This window comes from Bos javanicus, chromosome 2 (genome assembly GCF_032452875.1).
Source record: "Bos javanicus breed banteng chromosome 2, ARS-OSU_banteng_1.0, whole genome shotgun sequence".
Classification (NCBI taxonomy): Eukaryota; Metazoa; Chordata; class Mammalia; order Artiodactyla; family Bovidae; genus Bos; species Bos javanicus.
Window position 1 is genome coordinate 73,528,553 of NC_083869.1, and position 12,032 is coordinate 73,540,584.

The 12,032-nt window shown below is 44.0% G+C and overlaps 1 non-coding gene across 1 annotated transcript; it reads right to left on the bottom strand.

The window, feature by feature from the left end:
• Positions 1-8,486: 8,486 nt before the first annotated feature.
• On the bottom strand, positions 8,487-8,558 carry TRNAE-UUC (transfer RNA glutamic acid (anticodon UUC)). Its single transcript has one exon. It is a non-coding gene; the product is annotated as a tRNA-Glu (tRNA).
• Positions 8,559-12,032: the final 3,474 nt, after the last annotated feature.

The window sequence follows — 12,032 nt, forward strand, 5'->3', positions numbered from 1 at the left end:
TCAAAAGGACACATGCACCCCTATGTTCATAGAGGCATTATTTACAATTGCCCAGACATGGAAAGAATCTCCTTGTGGTTTTAATTTGTATTTCCTTTATTGTGAGCCTGGTTGAGCATCTTTTCATATATTTAAGAGCCATTTTACACCTTAGAAAAATTAATTTCTAGGAGTGAGCTTGAATACTCTTCCCTGGCCTCCTGTCCCTATCACAGAGGCTTGTCAAGTCTACATAAAAAATTATCTCAAATCACTTCCTTTCCTCCACCTTGCCTGACACTACTTAAATCACCCTGTCATGATCTCTTTTCTAATCTTTCTTCATACTGCAGCTCTGTTAGAAATCCTGAATTGCATTTCCATTGCACTTAACATAAAATAATTGCTGAGGCTCTAAGGCCCCATGCAGGCCAGCCCTACCACTCTGTCCCCAGCTTCAGCTTGGCCACTGTCCCCCCTTGTTTACTGAGCTTCCCCCCAGCAGCCTACGTTTTGTGCACCTTGGTGCCTTTCTACTTGCTCTGCTTTTGGGAAAGCTCACAGCCCAGCTTCCTCCTGTTCATCCTCTGGTCTCAGGGTAAATGGTCCTTCCTCACAGAGAACTTCAGCCTCTTTCATTGTGAATGAGGCTCACTCATAGCCACCAGCATTTTCCCCTCAGAGTGGCCATCACAGCTGTTGTGATTTGCCTGCAAAAGGGACCACATTTGTTCTGTTCACATAGTAGATGCTCAATTAAGTGCTCATCGACTGAGTGATTGCTTACAGTGTGGGGGCTACACAAGACAGTGTAGGGAGGGCTGTTGCAAAACACGAGGGAGGAAGAGAAAGTGACCCGTGTTTGGGGGTCAGAGAGCCCTCCGTACTCCCAGATTTAGAGCTCATGATTCAGAAGCAGCTGGCCACTCTGATCAGTGGGAAGTTCACTACAGAAGAGAGCTCATGAAAAAGCAGTTTTTCTGCTTGTGGGCCTTTGCTCAACTGTCTTTGTCTTTTTTCCTGCTTTCTGAACACAGTAGTTAGCATCAGGCAGAGAAAACTCACCACTGAGGCCAGAGCTCCAGTTGCTATGGGAACCTCTCTTTGCCGCTGTTAGGTAAGAGGATGTTCGAACAAGGTTTGGCTTCCCAGTGCTTCAGCCTCTGGTCATGGTTAGATTTCCCATCAGGAGATAGCTGATTGCTGTTCTATTGCTTTTCCTTTGTTGCTAACTGCTTTCGTGATGACGGGTAAGTGAAAAAAGTGGATCACGGAGGTGAGAACAGAAAGAGGCTGCCCTTGCGTAGTGCCTCCACTGGGTCTACCTTCCATTTAACCCCAGCCCCATGCAGGTTAGTTGGGGATGGCCCAGGCCCTCTGTCGTGGAAAAGACAGGAGAGAACGTCTGCGGGCTGCTACAGTGCACACACTCTGTCTCTGGGTGGCCTATGCTGCTGCAGACATGTGGGCCCAGAGCTTCCAGGTCTCCTGATTCTTGAGAGCAGCAGCCAAAATTTAAATATTGGTGATTACAAGGGGAGAGTGGGGTGGTGGAGGGAAAGATTGGGAGTTTGGGATTAGCAGATGCAAACTCTTATATATAGAATGAATAAACAATAAGGTCTTAACTGTACAACACAGGAAACCGTACTCAATATCCTTTGAAAAAAATATGAAAAAGAATGTGTGTGTGTGTGTATATATATACACATATATATATAAATGTATAAAGAAATAAAAACTACAATAAAATATCACCTCTCATTAGCCAGAATGACTATCATCAAAAAATTCACAAACAATAAATGCTGGAAAGAATGTGGAGAGAAGGGAACCTTCCTACACTGTTGGTGGGAATGTAAATTGGTGTAGCTCCTACTGAAACTCTAGTACTTTGGCCACCTCATGCGAAGAGTTGACTCATTGGAAAAGACTCTGATGATGGGAGGGATTGGGGGCAGGAGGAGAAGGGGACGACAGAAGATGAGATGACTGGATGGCATCACCGACTCACCGATGGACGTGAGTCTGAGTGAACTCCGGGAGTTGGTGATGGACAGGGAGGCCTGGCATGCTGCATTTCATGGGGTCGCAAAGAGTCGGACATGACTGAGCGACAGAACTGAACTGAACTAAACTATGGAGAACAGTATGGAGGTTCCTTAAAAAACTAAAAATAGAACTACCACAAGATCCTGCAATCCCACTGCTATGCATATATCTGGAGAAAAACATTATCTGAGAGAATATATGCACCCCAGTATTCATTGAAGCACTGTTTACAATAGCCAAGACATGGAAGCAACCTAAATATCCATCGACAGAGGAATGGATAAAGAAAATGTGGTACGTATATACAATGGAATATTACTCAGCCATTAAAAAGAATTAAATAATGCCATTTGTGGCAACATGGATGGACCTAGAGAATGTCACACTGAGTGAAGTAAGTCAGAGAAGGAAAAATATATGACATCTCTGATATGCAGGATTTAAAAAGAAATGATACAAGTGAAATTATTTACAAAACAGAAAGAGACTCACAGACTTAAAGAACAATCTTACTGTTGCAGGGTAGGAGGAAGAATGGGGGAAAGGATGTTAGGGAGTTTGGAATGGACATGTATACACTGCTGTATTTAAAATGGATAACCAACAAGGTCCTAGTGTATGAATATGGAACTCTGCTCAATATTATGTAGCAGCCTGGTTGGTAGGGGAGTCTGGGGGAGAATGGATATATGTATATGCATGGTTGAGTTCCTTCTCTGTTCACCTGAAACTATCACAATATTAACAGCTATGACACAATACAAAATAAAGTCTAAAAAATTAAAAAAAATATATAATGTATATAGTATACACATATTGATCCTTCCCTGACCAGGGATTGAACCCACATTTCCTGCTGGGCAGGCAGATTCTTACTGTTGAGCCACCAGGGTTGGGAAGACTCCCTGGAGAAAGAAATGGCAACACACTCCAATATTCTTGCCTGGGAAATCTGATGGACAGAATAGGCTGGTAGGCTGCAGTCCGTGGGGTCTCAAAAGAGTTGGACATGATTTAGAGACTAAACAACAGCAACAAATCAACTATATTTTAATTAAAAAAGAGAGAGAGAGAACTTACAAAAAATTGGCAGCTAATTCAAAGAAATCAAGCTAACCCTGCGGGGGTAACACACAGCACTGTGTGGGCCAGCAGTGGAGAGCCACAGGCCAGCAGGACCTGCCCTTCCTGTCTCCCTGTTAGTTACAGAGATGATGCCAGTCCCTACTTCCCCATGTTCTGGATCTGCAGGAGCAGTTCCTCAGCTGTTTCAGCCTTTATGAAGGGGGCACTGTGGCCCCTGAGGAACAGGTGGGCTTCTTACTTGAAAAGATGACTGAATGTGGTTTTATATCCTGGGAGTGTGGAGGCCACAAGGCCAGGTCTGGGAGGCAGAGGAGCTGGATGATGACTTGTCTCTGCATAAATAACAATAAAGGCTCAGTTTCAAGGTGCTAGTTGCAGAGAGGACCCTGAGAGGTAGAAACTTCTTAGAGTTTTAGAGAGGACTTGAAGGGGAGAACGGTTTGGGGGTTACATGACACTCCACTCAGCGTGATGTAATTGATTTCTAGATTCAGCATCTCTCTCCTGCATCCTCCCTGCTGGACTCTGTCTTTGGCCAGGTCTCTTCTCTATTTTCTTTCCCCACTTCCCCAGCCTCCTTGAGGTCCCTGCTGGTGGGGGGCCACTCAGCAAGACAAACTCCTGGCCACCAGTGGAGCAATAATCATCCTGGATTCCCTCTCAGAGGAGTAGAGGTGGGAGGAGGTGACGGGACACGTCTACTGGTCTCCATCTACCTTCTCACAACTACCCTGGGGTTGTATTTGTCTCCCTGAGCAAGTCTGTTTTGTCTCGAGGGCTCACAGGGTGGGCACCAGCACAGGTCTGCTCGAGGTGGTTTATTAGTCAGGGCACTTGCTTGGAAGCATCAGGCCTAGACACCTGCTAACCTGAGCAGAAAAGGTTATTCCTTGGAAGGCCACCGAGTAACATGCAGAATTGACTGACAAGTCAAGCTTGGGCTCAGGAAAGAACTAGGCTTGAAAAATTAACACGAACAAAGGAATGTGGGTGCAAAAATTGTAGCCGAGATGACCATGTGCCAACAGCCTGGGTGGCAAGCAGCTTTGGACGCTGCGTAGCCAAGAGAGGGCAGACATCTTATGTTCATATTTTCTCCTTTGTACAGAGTTTTCAGCCAAAACTGTGAATTGCAAATTGGGGTCATTTGGAAATTGGTATATTGAGTGACTTAAAAAAGTACAATACTTTTCATCTAATTTTTTCTCCTGGGATTATAGCCTAAGGAAATAATTCTAAATGTGGAAAATCTTTAATTACTAAGATGTTCATTGCATTGTCAAATTGATTGTGGTATATCCATGGAATGGAAAATTATAAAGTTTATGAGGATTAATAATGAGGTGGAAAATCATTTATGATATAAGGCTTCATGAAGAAACAGCATAGACCATTACATACACTCTGATCCACTCTTAATATTGCAGGTATTTCCCAGATGCCATCAGCCCGCAGGGTCAGTTGGAGACTGACCTGCAGTGCCTTCCTCCTATCTCCCAACTCATCCCCCACCAGCCTCATGGAAGGCCCCACCTCTGGTCCTGGAAAGATGCTGGCCTCAGAAATGGCCATCTTTTCTATTCATCTAGGAGGGCTGTGGTTTGAAGATTGACCTGCCAGCCCGTGTTTGCTTACCTCTGACAATCTCTCCTACAATAGAAGATTTCTCCTTCCCTGTTTTCATTCCACTTCCTGGTCATCTGAGTTGGGGTAGCAACCAGTGAGCAGGATGCACTTAGGGTGGAGACCATCTGTCACAGGCTGGGTGGCCTGTCTAGGTCCTTCTCTGGGGCCCCCTCTCGATCCAGAGAGAGCAGCCCTCCCAAGAGCCTTGGTGTCTGGACAACACCCAGCTTCTCTCACCACCCTTGAGGTCATCTACTATTTCTCCACCCTTTCAATCTGCTTTCTAGGCAACCAGCAGTAGAAACTTCCCAAGGTTACCCAAATTCTTTTTGGGGAAAGGGGAAGAAGGTGGGCCATTCTTACATATCTGAAAGAGTGAAACTTAGAGAAAGAAGACTGGCAAGTGTGTTAACAACGCTGGTACTTAGATAATAAGGTTAGAGGTGCTCTTTCCTTTTGTTTTTCTGCACTTTTTCTATAATGTGCATTTATTGCTTTTATAATTGGAGAGAAGAGGTTAGATAATTAGCTCAAGGTTGCATCAGCTGCAGATAGGTGGTTGGGTGTCAGGAACGAGGGTCGTTTCCCTGAGTTCCCAGCACAGGGATAGGGGCTTCTCAGCAATGATTTTTTTTTTTAATTTTGAGATTTAAAAAAATTGAGATATAATTGACATATAACATTGTATTACTTTTGGGCATACAACATAATGATCTAATAAGTGTATATATTCCAAAATGATAATTATAATAAGTTCAGTTAATACCTATCACCACACATAGTTAAATTTGTTTTTTTCTTGTGATGAGAACTTTTAAGATCAACTCTCTTGGCAACTTTCAAATATACAATAGAGTATTGTTAACTATCATCACCAGGCTTTACATTACATCCCTAGGATTTATCTTACAACTGGAAGTTTGTAGTTTTTGACCACCTGGGATTTTTTTATGATATAATCTGCTACATCTCCATAAAAATAGTCTTGATCCCCATTGATTTAGGGCACTGATTCCCCAGCTTTCCTGACATATATCTGACTCACTTTTGAGCAGTGATTCTTACTGATCTCTTTGCTCTGTCCCCGTTGGGAGACAGCTGTGGGGGAGGTCCCTGTTGCTCTGGAATCAGTCTGTGTTCTGCCCACTCAAGATGTGAGGGAGAGTTTTAAGCTTTGTATTCCTTGCTATCTAGTTGAAGGTGACTATTTTATTGTATGAACTGTGGATAGGACTGGCTATATAATTTACAGGGCCCAGAGCAAAATGAAAATGGGTTTCCAGGATCCAAAATGACTAAGACTTTCAAGATGATGGTGTTAGAATATTAAACCAATTATGGAGGCTGGAGGCGAAGGGACTTCCCTGGTGGTCCAGTGGTTAAGTCTTTGCCTTCCAATGCAGGGGTTGTGGGTTCGATCCCTCATTAGGGAGCTAGGATCCCATACGCCTTGTGGCCAAAAAACCAAAACATAAAACAGAAGCAATATTGTAACAAATTCAATAAAGACTTTTAAGATGGTCCACATAAAAAAAAAAAACCTTAAAGTAATCCAGCATGGGCCCTTCTACACTCAGGTCACACCCTCAGGAAGCTGGCCCTGCCTGTGGACACTTACACAAGACATATGTCAGCCATGTCCAGGGAGGGCTGCAAAAGGACACTTAGAAGGTGGGGACAGAGGGAGGCCTGGGCCTGAGAGGGGACAACAGAATCAAGAGATCCCCACTCCTGGTAGAGTCTCTGTGGTGAGTCTAATACCCAAAGTCCGTCCCATTTGAGTTGCTGAGGATTCAGGAGGTTCATGATGTTTTCTTTTTTTAAATGTTTTGGTACTTAAAAAGTTTATTTTATTGATTTATAATATTGTGTTATTTTCTGCTGTATGGAAAGGTGATTCAGTTAAATATAAATTTTCATTTTCTTATTCTTTTCCATTAAGGTTTATCACAAGATATTGAATATAGTTCCCTGTGTTATCCAGTAGGACCTTGTTTTTATCCATTCTCTGTATAATAGTTTACATCTGCTAACCCCAAACTCTTAATCCATCTCTTCTCTGCCTTGGCAACCAGACATCTGTTCTCTATGTCTGTGAGTCTCTTTCTGTTTGGCAGGTATGTTCATTTATGTTATATTTTAGATTCCACATATAAGTGGTGATATCATATGGTGTTTGTCTTTCTCACTGAGTATAATAATCTTTAAGTCTATCTATGTTGCTGCAGATGGCATTATTTCACTCTTTCTTATGGTAGAGTAGTATTCCATTATACCCCCCTCCCCACTTCTTTATAGGAGATTCAGTTTTATTCTTTGCAACTCATGTAAATAGAATACATGACTTCTCTGGGTCTTATTTGCTCGTTCATACGACAAGAGCCAAGGGACTAGCGACCACAGAGCCTCAGCCAGCCTAGCGCTGCTCGTGCTTCGGAGTTTAGCACTTGTGTTGCCCACGGGCCAGCGGCTGTGTGGTCCCTGAGGGCCCAGAAACTTATTCCAAGATGCCCTCAAGTGAATTGAATGTGGACCAAACACGAAGCGGTGAAGAAGCTCCTGAAGAGCTTTCTCAGGGCCACATAACAACTGACAGAAGGAAGATACTGGCGGAGACAACCCTTAACATGATTACAAATAGAATATTTGGTATGTAATTGACATTTTATATTACAACCTTTGCAGAGATTTTCTGTGAATTTCCAGCCAGAAACAATATGGGTCTGGATCAAAAGGAAGCTGCTTCCTTGTGTCGAAGACTTGGTAAAAGGGCAGGAGGAGATGATCAGTTTTGTGTTTGCACTGGTTCCTCAGGTGAAAAGCCTGAAAATTAATTCTAAGGTCCTGCCATGTAGTTAGTTTGTATATGCTGATGCTCAGAACACGGTTCCATGTGATGGTGAAGGTTCAACTGCTCGTAACTCATTCTTTTGTTGAGTTCATGGGATCCTGCGCTAATGAGCTCTTCCAGGTATTGTGGAGATATATTCAGAGCCCAGGACAAGATGCCGGCACACAGACAGCTAAGGGTTATGGGTATGAGACACGCTGTACCTACAAATCAAATTTATTTGGTGCTTTGATGACATTTTATGTGAAGATAAAAGAAACAACAAGCAGTGGCACGGAGGTGCATGAGACAAGTGATTTACGTGAGTAAATTTTGGAATTTTCAGGGAGCTTTTGGTGGCTACATGAATAAGTTTATTTAACAATATTTGGAGTTTGTATAAAAGAATTTGTGTTTAAAACACTTTAAAATTTTTCCTTTTTTTGAAAACTAAGATTTTTTGTTTTTGTTGCACACATGGGCCAATAAAGGACCCTTTACAAGGGATGACCTTCTTATCATCTGTGTGGGTCACTCATTCCCCCCACCCCTCTCCTGTAACTCGTGTCCATTTGGGTTCAATAACCTAGTGCTCATATCTCTTTTCCTCAGGTATGATGTAATTCCCCTTTCACTTGTCAGTCTTGTGCTTTCCTAGGGATATACTGAGAAAGGAGCCTCATATTTGACTCTTGACCCATATTTTCCTTTCCATCTGGTAGAAAAAGATGGGTCAAAAAAAGTGTTAGGAACAAATTCAGCCAAGTCTCTTGGTTCTGACCTCATTGCAGAAGTAAAAGATCACTAAACATAGTTTAAAATTTATGACTTGCTGGTGGAGGGGAGATAGATGTTCATCTACAATTTTTTTTTTTTTTTTTTTGGCTGCATCATGCAGCTCGCAGGACCTTAGTTCCCTGACCAGGGGTTGAACCTGGGCCCTGGCAGTGAAAGTGCTGAGTCCTAGCCACTGGACCACCAGGGAATTCCCCCCAAAGCATTTTTGATTGAAAGCATTTGTGAGGCAGTGGGAGACAGACTCTCACCTTTGGAAGGGAATTTTAAAAGGCTACACTCTAACCCAGTTCCCTTTAGGTCAGTCAGACCCCAGTATCTCCACTTTACCAGCAAGAAAGTGGAGACTGGCATAGGCGAGGTGATGAGCACACAGTGGCGCAGGGAGAAAGTGGGTCTCCTTTGTCAAAGGGTATGGGGCTGTGGCAGATGGACAGCCAGGATGGCGGCAACAAGATGGCCATCTCTCCCATCAAGGGGGAAGTCTGCTTCCTTTTCCCTTGCATCTGGGGTGGCCCCGTGCCTTTGATCCATGGAACGTGGTAGGTGGGACACAGTGGGACTCCTTGGCCGAGACCTTCAGAGGCCTTGCATCTTTTGCGTGGGTCGTCTTAAGATCCAGTTGTTGTGTCAAGAAGCTGAGCTGAGGGAACCCACAAGATCACAAGAAATGACAAATTGTTTTAAGTCAGCAAACTGAGATAGTTTGCAGTCACAGAAAAGAGTGAAATAACGCCATTTGCAGCAACATGGATGGACCAACAGATGATCATAGTTAAGTAAGTCAGACAGACAAAGACAAACACCGTATCTATCACTTTCATGTGAAATCTAAAATGTGACACAAATGAACTCATCTATGAAACAGAAACATGCTCACAGACACAGAGAACAGGCTTATGGTTGCCGAGGGGAAGGAAGGGTGGGGGACGGATGGAGTGGGAGTTTGGTGTTAGCAGATGCAAACTATTACATACAGAATGGGTAACCAACAAGGTCCTGCGGTAGAGCACAGGGAACTGTATTCAACATCCTGTGATAAACCACAATGGAAAAAGATTTAAAAAAGAATATATGTATGTGTGTGTGTGTGGTGGTGGTGGGGGCTTTGCTGGTAGCTCAGCAGTAGAGAATCTGCCGGCAAAGCAGGAGATGCTGGAGACTTGGGTTCGACCCCTGGATTGGGAGGATCCCCTGGAGGAGGGCATGGCAACCCACTCCAGTATTCTTGCCTGGAGAATCCCATGGGCAGATGAGTCTGGCAGGCTACAGTCCATGGAGTTGCAAAGAGTTGGACATGACTGAAGGGACTGAGCATGCCTATATATACATATATGTGTGTGTGTGTATATATATATAACTGAGTCCCTTTGCTATACAGCAGAAATTAACACACTGTAAATCAACTATACTTCCATAAAATTAAGTTTTTAAAATGGGGCAATTTGTTCTGCAGCCATTGATAACTGAAAGTCACGACCGACTATCATTTGGAAACACTTATACTTTCTTGGATAAATTCTTTAAGTAGTCTTGCTTGAAGCTTCTGCAAAGTAATGGAATCTCTTCTCCTAATAGTAGTCACAGTAATAATAATAATGATAAACATTATTATCATGACACAAAGAGTTGTGACTCAACGTGTATGGAGTGTGAAGTAGGATGGAAAACTTAAAAAACAACGACAACACATTTTTGTAAACCGCAAATCCCACATAGACGTTATTCATTTCCGTATCTGTGAGACAAGTCAAGGGACTGGTCCACACTTTCCCACAGAAGTGGGTACCGTGTCAGTATTCACCTGTCACCCTAATGACCCAAGGGATTCTTACTCCAGGGATTCACAGGACTTGTGGGAAGAGCAGGGTAGGTGGCAGGCAGGGTTTCTGAGGTGGTGTGATTCTCCTGTCTTTTTTCACCCCTTAGTTGCTGGAGAGTCTCAAAGTGACAGGACCCAGTCCCGGCCTCCCTCCTCAGGAATGGAGTGGGGGCCAGGGTGGCACCGAGGTGGCTGTTGAGGGAGTGGCCTGTCCAGTTCACTACTCAGTCAGCAGGATCTGAGGTTACTTCTTTGGTTGTCATCCCACTTTCTGGTGGCGACAGCCCCCCAGCACCAGGGAGACGAGGTGGCTGCGTCCAGGGTTGATTTATTGCCCTTCTCCTATTCTTTATGGGGCCAGTTTTAATGAGTACCCAAGCAGAAACGCCTTTGACTCCCGGGCTGTGAATAACTGCCATTAATAAAGGGGCGAGCTGCTGGCCGCAGCACCCTGCATATTTCCATATTAATAACGCCATAAACTCCCCCAGAATGATGTCTTAGAACTTGCAAGGTGGAGGCTGGCTGACTGTAGGCTCAGGTCTGTGGAGGGGGCACGTGATCCCTGGAAGGAGAAGTGGCCTGGGACCTACTCAGCTGCCCACGCATCTCTGCCATAGGAGTTACCTCTGGGGAGCAAGTTGCTGATTTCATGGGGTGTCTGGAGGTGGGGCAGGAAGTTTAGTCTGCTTTCAAACATCTCCCACAGCAGTCTGTCAATTTGTCTGAGATCCCCTCACTTAAAGACAATTAATTTGAGTATTTAAGTTATTCTAAACTTCTGGATATATATAAATTAAAAGGCTAATGCCTTTGGAGCTGACTTCATTAATTTCAGCTAATCTTATCTAATCTTCTAGACTTGTCTAGAAAATTGATGTGACTGATTCATGTGACATGTTAACTGAACAGCTACTGTGTGCAAAGAGCTAGGAATATGGGAAGGAAGGAAACAAGCAAAATCCTGCCATTGCACAGCTTCTATTTGAATTGAAACAGTAAAGAAATACACATGTAAGATAGTGTGCCAGATGATATCAATACTACATAAACTATAGAGCACAGGAGGGAGATGGGGCATGTGTACTGGGGGGAAGATTAGTAGAACCACTTTGTTCCAGGGAAGTTGACTGAGAGCAGACCTTCAAAGATTCTCTCCCAGGACAAACCGAGGTGACTTGGAGAGGAGAGATTTGGGGCCATCTCTCTATAGCTGCTGGCTTCCTCTTACCCAGCTCAGGTGTCAGTGGAAGAAAGATCTCAGAAAGAAGTCATGTCTTTTCCAGCCACTATCTTTCCCTTATGAGGCCTGGACAATGGCTAGGGCCCTCAGACCCCTTGGTTCAGTCCTTCATCAGCCCCAGGTCTAGGAAAGCCCAACATATGCCCCTCATTTCTGTGGATTCCCAGAGACTCTTAATTTCCTGCTTTAAGCAGGAAACTGTGAGTAATCTCTGTGTGGCCACAACTGATTCTGACCTGAAAATCCATGCCTTTCCAGAGTGCCCCCACCCCAACTAAATGTTCGTGAGCAAAGTAGACTTTGCCAAAGATTCAGGAGGGGGAGGAGGAGGGGTTTACTTTTCACTGTCTACAGACATTGCTTACTCTCTGGGTATTTTGTTATCCCAGGGGGTTAGGAGAGAGATATCCTGCCAGAATTGCCAAACTTGTTACCTGAAAACTGGGTTTGCCTCTTGGTAAGTGTTGAGCCAATAGACACAACCAAACCAAAGCTTGGGAGAAGGAAGGCTTAATTACTTGTGGAAAGCAAGGAGAACACTTGGGGTCTTCCTCAAAGCAGTTTCTCCCCGAACAGTTTTAAGCTAAGGGTACTTGCAT